The sequence below is a fragment of the Amblyomma mixtum genome, chromosome 3, assembly GCF_055824585.1.
Source record: "Amblyomma mixtum isolate Tamu chromosome 3, ASM5582458v1, whole genome shotgun sequence".
NCBI classification, from domain to species: domain Eukaryota; kingdom Metazoa; phylum Arthropoda; class Arachnida; order Ixodida; family Ixodidae; genus Amblyomma; species Amblyomma mixtum.
The window spans coordinates 377,300,248-377,312,199 of NC_143014.1; positions in this window are offsets into that span (position 1 = coordinate 377,300,248).

Here is an 11,952-nt window from a genome sequence, read left to right on the forward strand (position 1 = left end):
TGCTGTGAAGCTGTATGGAGGTGTTGCAGCCCACAGTGCGGTCGTGTGCATATCCTTTTCCGAGATTGTTGAATGTGTATGTGCCACTCCATGTGTTCTCTGGACAGTGTCGAGTATCACCTTGGCCAGCACCATTGTTTATGTGCCCTGATTATGGGTTTGTGTGCTTCACGTTTCCACCTTCCTATCCTTTCAATGGCCGGGGAACCAGACCATGCAGTGGCACTCTCGGCAGAACCTGCCTGCTAGAGAGTGCGGTCCCCAGGTGGCGGATAGGGGGCCTGCTGTAGTGCAGTGCAGTGATAAGCGCAGCCTACAGTAGTGGTGCTTGCACCTCGCGGACCAACAGGCAGATGCAGTTTCACTGAGGAGCACCGCGGGCAACCGTCTTGTGGATTCCTTTCTTCTTACAAACTGAATAAACATGCAGTTTGAAACAACTATTGCTCATGTTGCAGATTGTTCATTCCTTATGCATGCAGTCTCATGCCGTGGCGCGCTTTACTGACATCCATGTAGTGTCATATGTCCATATAAGCTCTGGAACACTTTGCATAGCAAAGGTTACTTACAATGGATATGTACAGGACAAACCAATTCAAGAGAACCTCACCAATGCAGGGCAACAAGCTGAACATTCCTGTGAGTGTATACTTAACAGAACATGTGTTCCAAGGTGCTGTGTTGTGGACTGGGCATTTTGGGCTTGAGCAGCACATTAACCTTTCAGTCATTTCGTTCTGACAGAACTGCTCGAGGCAATACTTGACAGTTGCATTCTTGGTGTACATAAAAGCATTGCAATGACTTTGCACCATACACATTTTCAAATGATGCCATGCTGCATGTGCTGCTGAACAGTAACACTACTTTGCTTTAGTTGCAGCACATTTCCAGCAATGCTGGTTACGTGCAGTTATTTGAGTACAAATGGATTTTGACACTCTATAGCATGAAGCTTCGTAGGCTGTTAATTTGTGCAACTGTAGGATCATGCCCTCCAAGCTGGGTGCTTTTGAAACCTACACTACACCCCTTCCCCATTTGTTGACAGTGCATCTTACAATAACGGAAAGTTGGGCTGGTTGGATTGAACTATACACCATAGTGCTAAACAACTAAGACAATGGAGAAGAGGCTTCTCTGGTGTTTGCGTTGTTTAGTGCTATGATGTATAGATTACAGTGCATATTGAAAACAAATTGGCTTTGGTCTTAGTTATCTCCACGCATGTGTGAGGGTCACACTGATGAATGTTAACACAGTGGGAAGAACTGGCGCGTACAATATAAGTAGTTTTAAATTTGAGAGCAGCTTTAGCGTTTGTCGACTGAAAGAGGTGGCTTGAGCACTGTAGTGAGCCTTGGGCCTTCCGTCCCATCATGTTGACATTGTGCAGACCGGTTCTGTTGCAACTGGGAATGAGTCGGTTGATTCTCATCCCCCTGTGCGTCTCTTTGAGGTACGATTTCTACATGGTGTATGCACATGGTGCTTCCCTGCCCATTTGGTGCAATTATTTTTCTATAAACAGAGTAAATGCTCATTAGCATCAATACAAGTGGGGGCATATTTGCCTGAAAGAAAAGGCTACACAGTGGTAGAGCTTTTGTTTGTAGCATTAAGGCAGCACTTGGGTTGATGATTGTGAGAAATTCATCTGTTATTGCAAACCTACTCCACCGTGGGGGGATTCCCCTGAAACACTGCACGAATAATGGTTAGTATCATAATATTTCAAGTTGTTGACAATTTTACATAGGCTCATGACTTCTGGTTAGACTTATTACTGACTTCCTCAGTGTGAAAAGTTAAACCTAGGCATGCCTACAGTTTTCAGCACATGCCTGCGTACGCTGCTTTATTGCAGCATCTACATAGTGGTCTTGTCGGAACAGAGTTGCAATTTGAGTGAGGAGGGGAGAAAAATAGCGGCAGCCCGCATGACAAGTCCGCTCAGCTCCTGTACAGATGGCAAATGACAGAGGACGAGAAACGCTTATACAAATGTAGTGAGTCAATTATTTACTGTAACATAACATATAAAAGAAATCACCTATAGTGTGCACAGTCGAGCAAAATACGTGGAAGTAAATGTAATGAAACGATATGCAGGTAAGCATCAAGGAGCAATAAAAAAATAGGAAAATGCATTACAGAGCAGCACAGGAGGTATTAACAATAACTGAAATGAGCAAAAAAGCTTTGGAGAGATGACATACTAATATCAGGAAAGCACTCCTTACGTGGAGTAAAACTATTCAGGAAAATCTGTGACTGGTAACCAACCTTTTCATGGCCGTCGTTACTTGTTGTCATGGGTGAAATTCAGTGTGGTTTGTAGCGGGGCAGAGATAGGGCCACTGAGTTTGATGCCCGTGAGCCAGTGATGAAATGGTGTTGATTTGTCTTTTTTTCTCAATTTTATACCAGTGCAATAGCTTATGCCCATAAATATTGCGTGTCGTAATAATTGCATGGTTAATTGAATGCAAGTAACTTGGAAGACAGTGATACTAACGAGACGTCATGGTGTAAATATCCTAGATTGTGCGTGGGTGTATGAGGATTATTAGGTGTTAGAACCAGTATACAGTGAATATACCTTTATCGGAAGGCCTTATAAGTTGCCAAAATGTAATGCTGACAATAAAAAACAATATTAGTGCATTCTTAGTAACATTAGCAAACAGGACAATCCAGGGCATGCTAATTGTTGTTTTGGAGAACTGAAATGCTGGTATTGATTGCAATATGGCAGACCCCATATGGCTGTCAGTGAAGGCATGTGACAAAACACTGAAGGGACGGTAATAATGCAAGTAATAAAAAGCTGAGGCCCAAAGGAGTGCCTTGGCGGATGTCCGAGATTGCAGGAAAAGGCAGGATGCATAAGAATTGGCAAGGGAAATCTGCCGAATGCTGGCTGTTTAAGCTTGGATCCAGTTTAGAGCTATTGGATGCAAGTTAAAGCACGAGAAAACCAGCCTCACATAAATAGGGGAATCGCATGCTTTTTCAAAGCAAAGAACAAAAGCATCATAGGGGGATGTTGCAGTCAAGGTGCATGTCGTGAAGAACAAGAAAAAGTTGGCTATTGCAGAAATGTCTTCTAAAAGCTTGCCAATTTGAATCAAACAACTTAATGGGCCAAAACAATCTAGCAGGGTCAAGAGTATGTAATGTGTTTGGTGATTTGCAGCACATGCCAATAACACAAATAGGGCCATAGGTGCTGGGTGATGAAGGGTTAAAAACAGAGGGGCCAGGCTTTAATAAGGCAGGAAGCTATCTGTACAGCATGCACTAGATATGCCCATACAACCTGCTTCTTTTCCCGTTGTTGCTTTCTGTAAATTTCACAGAACTTGATCATAGCGTACTGCGGGGTGCACCGGTGGCAAGTTGGCATGTCGAAACTGTGCTAAGGGACGACGACAGAGCAAGAATTCGTACCCTGTGCAGTGATGTTGTTACCATCGTATTTGTTCCTAGCGTAGCTTTACCAGCTCCAGAGGGCTTATTTTGCAGTCTGCAAGTAGTCATGTCTGTAGCAAGCAGTCTCAGGCAAATGAAGGTGGTAGCAGACAGACATATGCAAGTGCATCGACGAGATCTTCTCAAAGCTTCGAGAATGTTTTGTTAAACAAACTGCTGCGGCTGACCCAGGAAGCGCCGCTGAACAATCGCTGAACACCAATAAAGCCGATTTCGCGAGCAGCTCTGCAACAATAGCATTGCGAACACATCCAGTTTCGTACCACTGATCTCCGGATCGAAAACGACCATGAGCAAAATCAACAACAGACACTGTCATTGCCTATGAGGTGCTTCAAGGCCACTGTATTTTTCTGATTGCAGTGGAAACCAACATCCCACTTAAACTGAATACTGCCAAGCATTTGTCAATATTGACTTAACACTCCTAAGCAAAAAGAGAAAAAAAGCAATGCTAAAGGTTTTCTCAATATTTTTTTCTTCTTTTTCATCAAGACTCGTTATGCTCAACTTGCTCTGTGGACAGTTTTTATTGCATAAGCTGCTGCCACACTTTTTTCTGCGCTACATCAATTGAAATGCTCATGAAAAACAGACTTATGAGTTGGCACATATTAGAGATTTGTACACTGTCAATCAGTCGTTATTTAAAAGCGGCAATGATTCTTGTTTGTAATCGCGTAATACCATGTTTATTCAACCTAAACCGAAATGGCTAGAGGAAGTGTTCAGTCACCCATTCATCACGCCGACATGTTTATTGCAGGCAAATGTGCGCACAGCCGGCAGGAAATAAAAAGAAATGACGCTCCCGAAGATACATTTGCACTGCACCGATGTTTTCACACAGGTTACACAGTTTCTCCGGCGAGTCGTAACCCGAGCACCCATCATCACAAAACGGAATGGAGCACCAAAGCGCAGAAGGACATCACTGTTGTCGCCGCAAAACAGTCCTACGGCCGTGCAGCCAAGCTCGCGTCGCGTCACGTCGCACACACGGCAATTCTCAAGCACAGTGCCAACGCGAATCGCGAACAAAATGGTAACGAATGCGTAGCCAGCAACAACGTCATATGCACGCTTCGGTCGCGATCACTGCAACCATCGCAACGAATGCGACTAGCTGCACAACGCCACGTTCATTTCAGCATTCGGAAAGCACGGCGTGCGTAGTGAGCTCTCGAAGGTGCACATTTCACTGCCTTGACGTAAAAGCACTCGCTTCGATCGCAATCACTTTCACTACGCGGATACTAGTCACTGCTAGGCAGCTCATGCACGCACAGAAGTTCACCGTGAGCAGCTGTTGTTCGCCGCTGTGCGTGATGATCCTCGCAGGAATTAGGAACGCTTGCAGCAACCACAAACAGCTCCATATAAACACTTCGTGACACCGCCAACGCGTAGGTCTTGCGTTGGTTTGAAGAGGCGCTCTGTCAACTACATCAGCGCCGATTTCAACTCGGGAAACTGTCGCTGCTCGCCGCTGCTGCACGCGGAGAAGTTCGCAGTCGCTCTGAACACTCGTAATATCAACATGTGGCCAATATAGTATGCCTCGCGGCATAGGTGCCACCACTACAGCCACGACCTATGCCTCGCTCCCCAGTTCAGTCGACGGACGGCCATCTTGCCCGGCAGGAGCGGATGCCTACGTCACGTAAAAAGCAGCCAATCGCTGCAATTCGGTCGCCGGGCGGTTCGCTCGTCCGCCCCAAAGTTCAAGTTCAGCAACTTTCCTTTCGCCTGCCGAACGGGGCGAATGCCTATTGTCTGGTCGTTCGGTCCGCCAGTCCGCCTGCCTGGCGGATCCGCTCAAAAGCGATCGTACAACGGCCTTAAGACACGCAGGTAGCAGGCAGAACGAACACCGCACTAGGCTATCACGGACGCTGTTACCGCGGCACATCCGAGAGTGAAGGAGATGTCTCGCTCGCCCTCTTTCTCTTCTGAACAAGAGAGCGGCAGCGCGTGCTGGCGAAGGCAGCGCCGCGACAGCGGAACGCAGCCGCTCCTGGAACATTCATAGCGGCCTGAGGTTTTTTTACCAAGACTGTACATTCTTCTGCACTGCTTTCATCTATAAATACAGGCAATCTTCTCTCTGGGTTGGGGGCAGGGGGGTTCACTGATTTTGTGAAGGCAAACTACCATCAGGATCGTGATATTGTCACGTAGTCGTGACTGCAGTCCGGGGACCAGAGAAACAGCGAGGATGTCTTCCGAACATAACTCTTTATTCGCGCTGACTTGCGCCCACAAAGAACTGAATGACTCGGCAGCAGCGTAGCAACTGGCGTACTCGGTCGTCGTCGAACAGAACGCCCGCCGCTTTCGGTCGTGCTCTTTTTAAAGCTGATAGTGAACTTTCGAGATAAAGCATGGGAAGTTACTAGAAGAATCTGGAACAACGTAAAATCGGCTCCACCTGGATAAATCTAGGCGTATCTTGCATCACAAACAAAGCAATAAAGCGGCGTACCTACACCTCTGAAGAATGATCAAACACTACAAAGATTCGCGACATTACTCCCCTCTCAAAGAAGTATGGACCCGATGCTTGTGGGGTTTCTAGCGCGGTTTCGACCCTGCACTCAGCGCCAACGCCACTCCGCTAGCTCGACCACACCTGGGGCCGGGTAGTACACCACCACCGAGGAATAGCCCGCAGGCAAAACCATTTATTGGGACCTCCCACTTCTGACGGCCTCCCTCGGTCGCGCGCAAGCAGCAACGGCAGGCAACAGGCACAGGAGAACAGTTCAGGTTAGTTCGGGTCACCTGCGCCGCCGCTGGTGTCGCGTCCACTGTCTCCCACGTCTCGCTCTCAACTTTCCTGCTCTGTGTCCCGGGCTCGCGGCCTGCGCTGTCGCCGCAAGCGAGAGGGACGGGAAAAGAGGGCTGGCCACGTGATGACGCATAGTCGCGGGAGCCTCCCCTCCGCTTTCTCCGCTGCTGCGCCGAGTGGGGGCGTGGGGCAGGCAGGGGAAGGGCCGCGGTACGCAACGAGAGAGAGAAGGGTACATCCGGCGGGCGAGAGGCAACATGGATCCCTACATGCTTTAAAACATAAGGCGACTACAAACAATTAAAAACAGATTGTGGAAAAATATACACTGAATGTGGAAACACAGCGCCCTTAGGGCGTATAATATGGCTTTAGACGGACGACATGGACAACCTCTGGTCAGACGCGGCGTCGCTAGAATGCAGTCATTTGGTCAGGGACGACTACATAGTCCAGTTCACCTAGCCGACGAAGAACCTTGTACGGGGTGAAAAAGCGGCGCAAAAGCTTTTCACTAAATTCGCGGCGCCGAATGGGTTGCAAAACCCAGAGTCTGTCTCCTGTCTTGTATTCCGCGCTGCGCCTTCGTAGGTTGTAGCCTCTCGCGTCGGTCCGCTGCTGGTCTTTGTTCCGTAATCGAGCAGGTCTTCAGGCTTTTGTGCGTTGAAGGCAGGCGGCGACGTCGACGTCATCTTCTTCGGTAACGTTGGGCAGCATGGCATCTAGTGTGGTCGTGGCCTCTCTGCCATGGACGAGCCTAAAAGGAGTCATCTGGATGGTCTCATGTACTGCGGTTTGTAGGCGAAGGCGATGTAAGGTAGGTGGACGTCCCAGGTCTTGTGTTTGGCGTCGGTATACATGGCGAGCATATCGGCGGTGGTTTTGTTCGGGCGCTCGGTCACTCCGTTGTTCTGCGGATATATGCAGTTGTCCGGGGGCTGGTTTGGCTGTAACACAGGATGTCTTGCGTCAGTTCCGCGGTGAATGTTGTTCCTCTGTCCGTGATGAGCACATGGGGGCCGCCGTGTCGGAGAAAAATGCACTCCACGAATAATTTGGCGACTTCTGCTGCTGTTCCGTTCGGTAGCGCGCTTGCTTCGGTGTAGCGGGTCAAGTGGTCGCTCGCTATAATGATCCACTTATTCTCAGATGCTGAATTCAGGAAAGGGCCAAGCAAGTCTAAGCCGATCTGCTGAAAGGGCCTTGAGGGGATTTCAATGGGATTCAGAAACACTGCTGGTCGGGCTGGAGGGGTCTTTCGTCGCTGACATTTTCTGCAGGTTTTCACATAATGTGCGACATCGGCAGGCAGCTGGGGCAAGTAATACTTCTCTTGAGTGCGGCGGAGGGAGCGAGAAAACTCGACATGTCCAGCTGTCGCCTTGTCGTGTGGAGCCTGAAGAACGTCTCTGCGCAGACGTGCAGGCAGAGCAAGGAGGTAGGCTGTTTTGTGTGCTGCAAAGTTCTTCTTCACTAGGACATCATTCTGTACACAGAATAAAAAACAATGCTCGCTTGAATGAGTCAGGGGGTGATAAAACCTTGCCTTCCAAGTACTGGATGAGGCGTTTCAGGTCAGGGTCCTAGAGTTGCTACTGTGCAAAAGAGCTGGAGCCGATGGATCCCAGATAGGCGTCCTCATCGTCGTCCGGCGGCGGTGCATCTATAGGGGCTCGTGAGAGGCAGTAGGCTTCAGAGTGCTTGCGTCCAGACTTGAAAACGACGGTAACGTCGATCTCCTCGAGGCACAGTCTCCACCGAGCGAGTCGGCCGGAGGCTTCCTTCAAACCGGCAAGCCAGCACTGCGCGTGGGGATCACTGACCACCTCGAACGGTCGTCTGTACAGGTAGGGGCGGAATTTCGACGTAGACCAGATGATCGCAAGGCACTCCTTCTCAGTTGTCGAATAGTTAGCCTCGGCCTTAGAGAGGGAACGGCTAGCGCATGCGATTACCTTCTCCACTCCGTCAGTTTCTTGAACGCGGACAGCGCATAAACCCACGCTGCTTTCGTCGGTATTAATTTCAATCTCGGCTTTTTCATCGAAGTGCCCGAGGATCGGTGGGGACTGTAAACGACGCCGAAGTTTCTTGAAGGCTTCTCCTTGCTGCGCTTCCCATTTAAATGACACGTCTACCTTTGTGCTGTGGGTCAGAGGCTCGGCGATGGGTGAAAAGTTTTTACAATTCGCTAATACGCCCCGTCCTAGGAATCTGCGGACAGCTTTCTTATCGGCCAGCGGTAGAAATAGTTCCAAAACAGCTGTTTTCTGCGGGTCTGGGTGTACTCCCTCCTTGCTAACGATGTGGCCTATAAACAACAGCTCTTCATAGGCAAAGTGGCACTTCTCTGATTCCAAGGTTAGACCGGAAGCCTTGATTGCGTCTAATACTGTTCGAAGCTTTTTTAGGTGCTCATCAATATTCGAGGCGAAGACAACAACGTCATCTAAATATACCAGACAAATGTTCCACTTCAGGCCTGCCAGCATTGTATCCATTACTCGTTGAAACATCGATGGTGCGGAACAGAGTCCAAATTACATTACCTTGAGTTCGAAGAGGCCATCCGGAGTGATGAATGCGGTCTTCTGGCGGTCTCTTTCGTCGACATCAATTTGCCAGTAGCCGCTCTTGAAGTCCATCGATGAGAAATACTTGGCTTTGCAGAGCCGATCCAGTGTGTCATCGATGCGGGGAACGGGGGTAGACGTCTTTCTTTGTTATGTTGTTCAAGCGGCAGTAATCGACGCCGAATTGAAGTTCGCCTTCTTTCCCACTAGAACCACCGGTGCCGCCCAAGGGCTGTGTGAAGGCTGGATAACGCCGTCACGAAGCAATTCTTCCACTTGGTCCCGGATGGCTTGTCGTTTTCGCGGCGACACATGGTAGTGGCTTTAGCGGAGAGGTTGGACTTGCTGGTCGGTTATAATGCGACGCTTCGCAATCGGCGTTTGTTGAACCTTCGGCGATGACGAGAAACACTCGATGTAGCTTCGAAGCATATTATGGATCTGTTTTGTCTGTTCCGTGGCAGGGATGGGTTTATGTCGAAAGTGGGCGTGTTATCTTGGTCAGCCGAATCGTCTGCGTATGAGTCTTAGAGGGCGAAGGAATCTCGTACGTCGAATATTTCGACGAAGAAAGCAATCGTCGTTCCTTTGTTAACGTGCCGGTATTCCTCGCTGAAGTTAGTCAGCAGTACTTCAGCTGGTCCTCTGCGGAAATGTTTAATGCCTCTTGCGATGCCAATTCCTAGGTAGAGAAGGAATTTCATGTTCCCCTTGATGACGGCTTCAGTTTTATTCGCTTCCGTGGCGCCTACGGTGACGATGACGCTTGAGCGGGATGGGACACGCACTTGTTCCTTTGGCACACTGAATGTAACGAGATATTCCGGAGTTCTCATCGAAGGGATGTCCTCCTCCGTGGAAAGCGTAATCAGCTTGGATCACAGGTCGGTGATCGCTTGATGCTCATTAAAGAAATTCATGCCCATGATAAATTCGCGGGAACACTGCCGTAGCTCAACGAAGGTCGCAGGATAGGTATTATCTCCGTTCACAGTCACTCGCGCTGTGCATCGTGCTGATAGCGTAATGAGGTGGCCCCTGCGGTTCGAATTTGTGGTCCGTCTCAAGCGGTTCTTACTTTCCTCAGCTGTGCAGCGAAAGTTTCATTCAGCACCGAATAATCGGCTCCTGTGTCGACTAGAGCGGTATCTTGCCGGCCGTCGATAACCACTTCTAAGTCAGATGTCCTGGTTCTGGAGATGCACGTCGTCCTCGGCGTCGGGTCACGGCTTCGGCGGTCATGTCAGTCGTGGGTGGGGCATGTGGTCGAAGATTTTCTGGATGGCGGCGTCATTTTGAAGACGTTTCGCGTCGTGGTAGAGGTTGTCATTGTGCGGCGTCGGCGTAGTGCGTGCGACGTCTTCATACAGCGTGGTCGCTGGAGGATCTTCGTCGTTTCCGCGGCAAGCAACCTGACCTCCACAGGTTGCTTTGTTTAGTTTCCCCTACAGAGGCTAGGGACCTTCCTCGGATAGCCGTGGCGTTGCTGCGGCGCGGTGTTTGCAAACGTGTGGTGGACGCCGACGGGTAGCGAGGAAGATGGCTTGACTACATGTACACCGCACATGCACAGGCGCGCGCGCGCACGCACGCACTCACGCACGCACGCACACATACAAAAAATCTAACCCCTATTGGGATTCGAACCAGTCGCGGCGCGACAAGGAAGCTTTGATTTTCTGACGCCTTAGGTGATGATGACAATGTCATCAGACTTTATCGACTCGGCCGTCTCTGAAGCTTGTTTTTTTTTGTCTTATGGAACACTGGGGATCTCCCTGACCCCCTCGTGTCTTACTTGAGCCGGTCGAATTCAGCGATCTCGGTACGCTCCCTCACACCACCATCACTCCCTTGATCCTCCCGCGCATCCAAATTGCGGTAGGCGTACTAGAAGAAGCGGCAACCAGTCTGGAGGTTTAACTTACGTAGCATATACCTCCTGCGCTAAAATGCACTGTAATTTGAACAGTGGCCTCGTTGAACGCGGTGGTCCTGCGTGTTCATTCATCACGCGGCAATTCCGCACGCTAAACAGTCCTATTAATCCGAAAAGGTCACAGAAATTTCAGCGTCTTTTATCACAAGCAGAAGTCTCATATAATAAGGCGTTATCTGAAAGTCATTTTTAAGAGTCTGCTGAAGTTTCTTCGAAACGAAAATAAATAGTTTCTCATTGCTAGCGCAGGTAGCAATTGGGTGACCGTGGCACGAACGTCCCTTAGCGCGATGGCACGACCTATAGCGCAAATCCAAAAAGGGATTTTGGACTCGCGCGTTTGGAGTCCAAAAAACGTTTCGAAGTCCAAAAAATTGTCGACGATTACGATACTTTCTAATACGGAATTTGAGCACAGCTCATCAGCTGTTTCAGCTTTGCGATCGACTGGGGCAAAGAATTCGAGCAAGACATGTACGCACAATCAAAGACAACTGGTTATTTTTCACAAACATTCCTTCGTGAAGAAACATTTCACTAACAGTTCTTGCTTGTCATGAAGGAAGCTTTGTGGTCGGAGAAATAGATGTTTATATGCTCTACTTGCTGCATCAGTGCCTTGTTCTCAAAGACGAGGTCTGTGCAAGTCTTTCGCGAGATTGTCACAGCGGTGGAAGGCGTTACGAGAGAGCGGAACGAGATTTTATCCAAAATAAGTGGCAAGAAATTCCTGTTTGTCTTTATATGTACATTAAAGTCCCCACGCACCCTGCCACCCTGGCAGGTGGCAGTTAATGGTTAATCGCGATGGTTTGCTCACCGTTGTCAGCGCTAACGCCTGCAGCCCACATCTCTCTCACCACCCTCCGTACCTATAAGCGTGATTCAGGCGCCCATTGACCGCGGGAGCCAGTTATGAACACTTCTTTTCCTTAAAATGATCGGAGTGGAAAGCGTTGTCAACGCGAACGCCAATGAACACAATGAACGCCGACGTCCTGTGGCTTCAGCGCCACGTTTCTGGCACAACGCTCTCAATGCCAACGCATGCAACACACATCTGTCACTACCTCCACGTAGCTTAAAGCACGTTTAAGGTGTCCACTATTCCAATAGGGCAGTTATGCGCCTTCACTCTGCTTTCCAAGCTC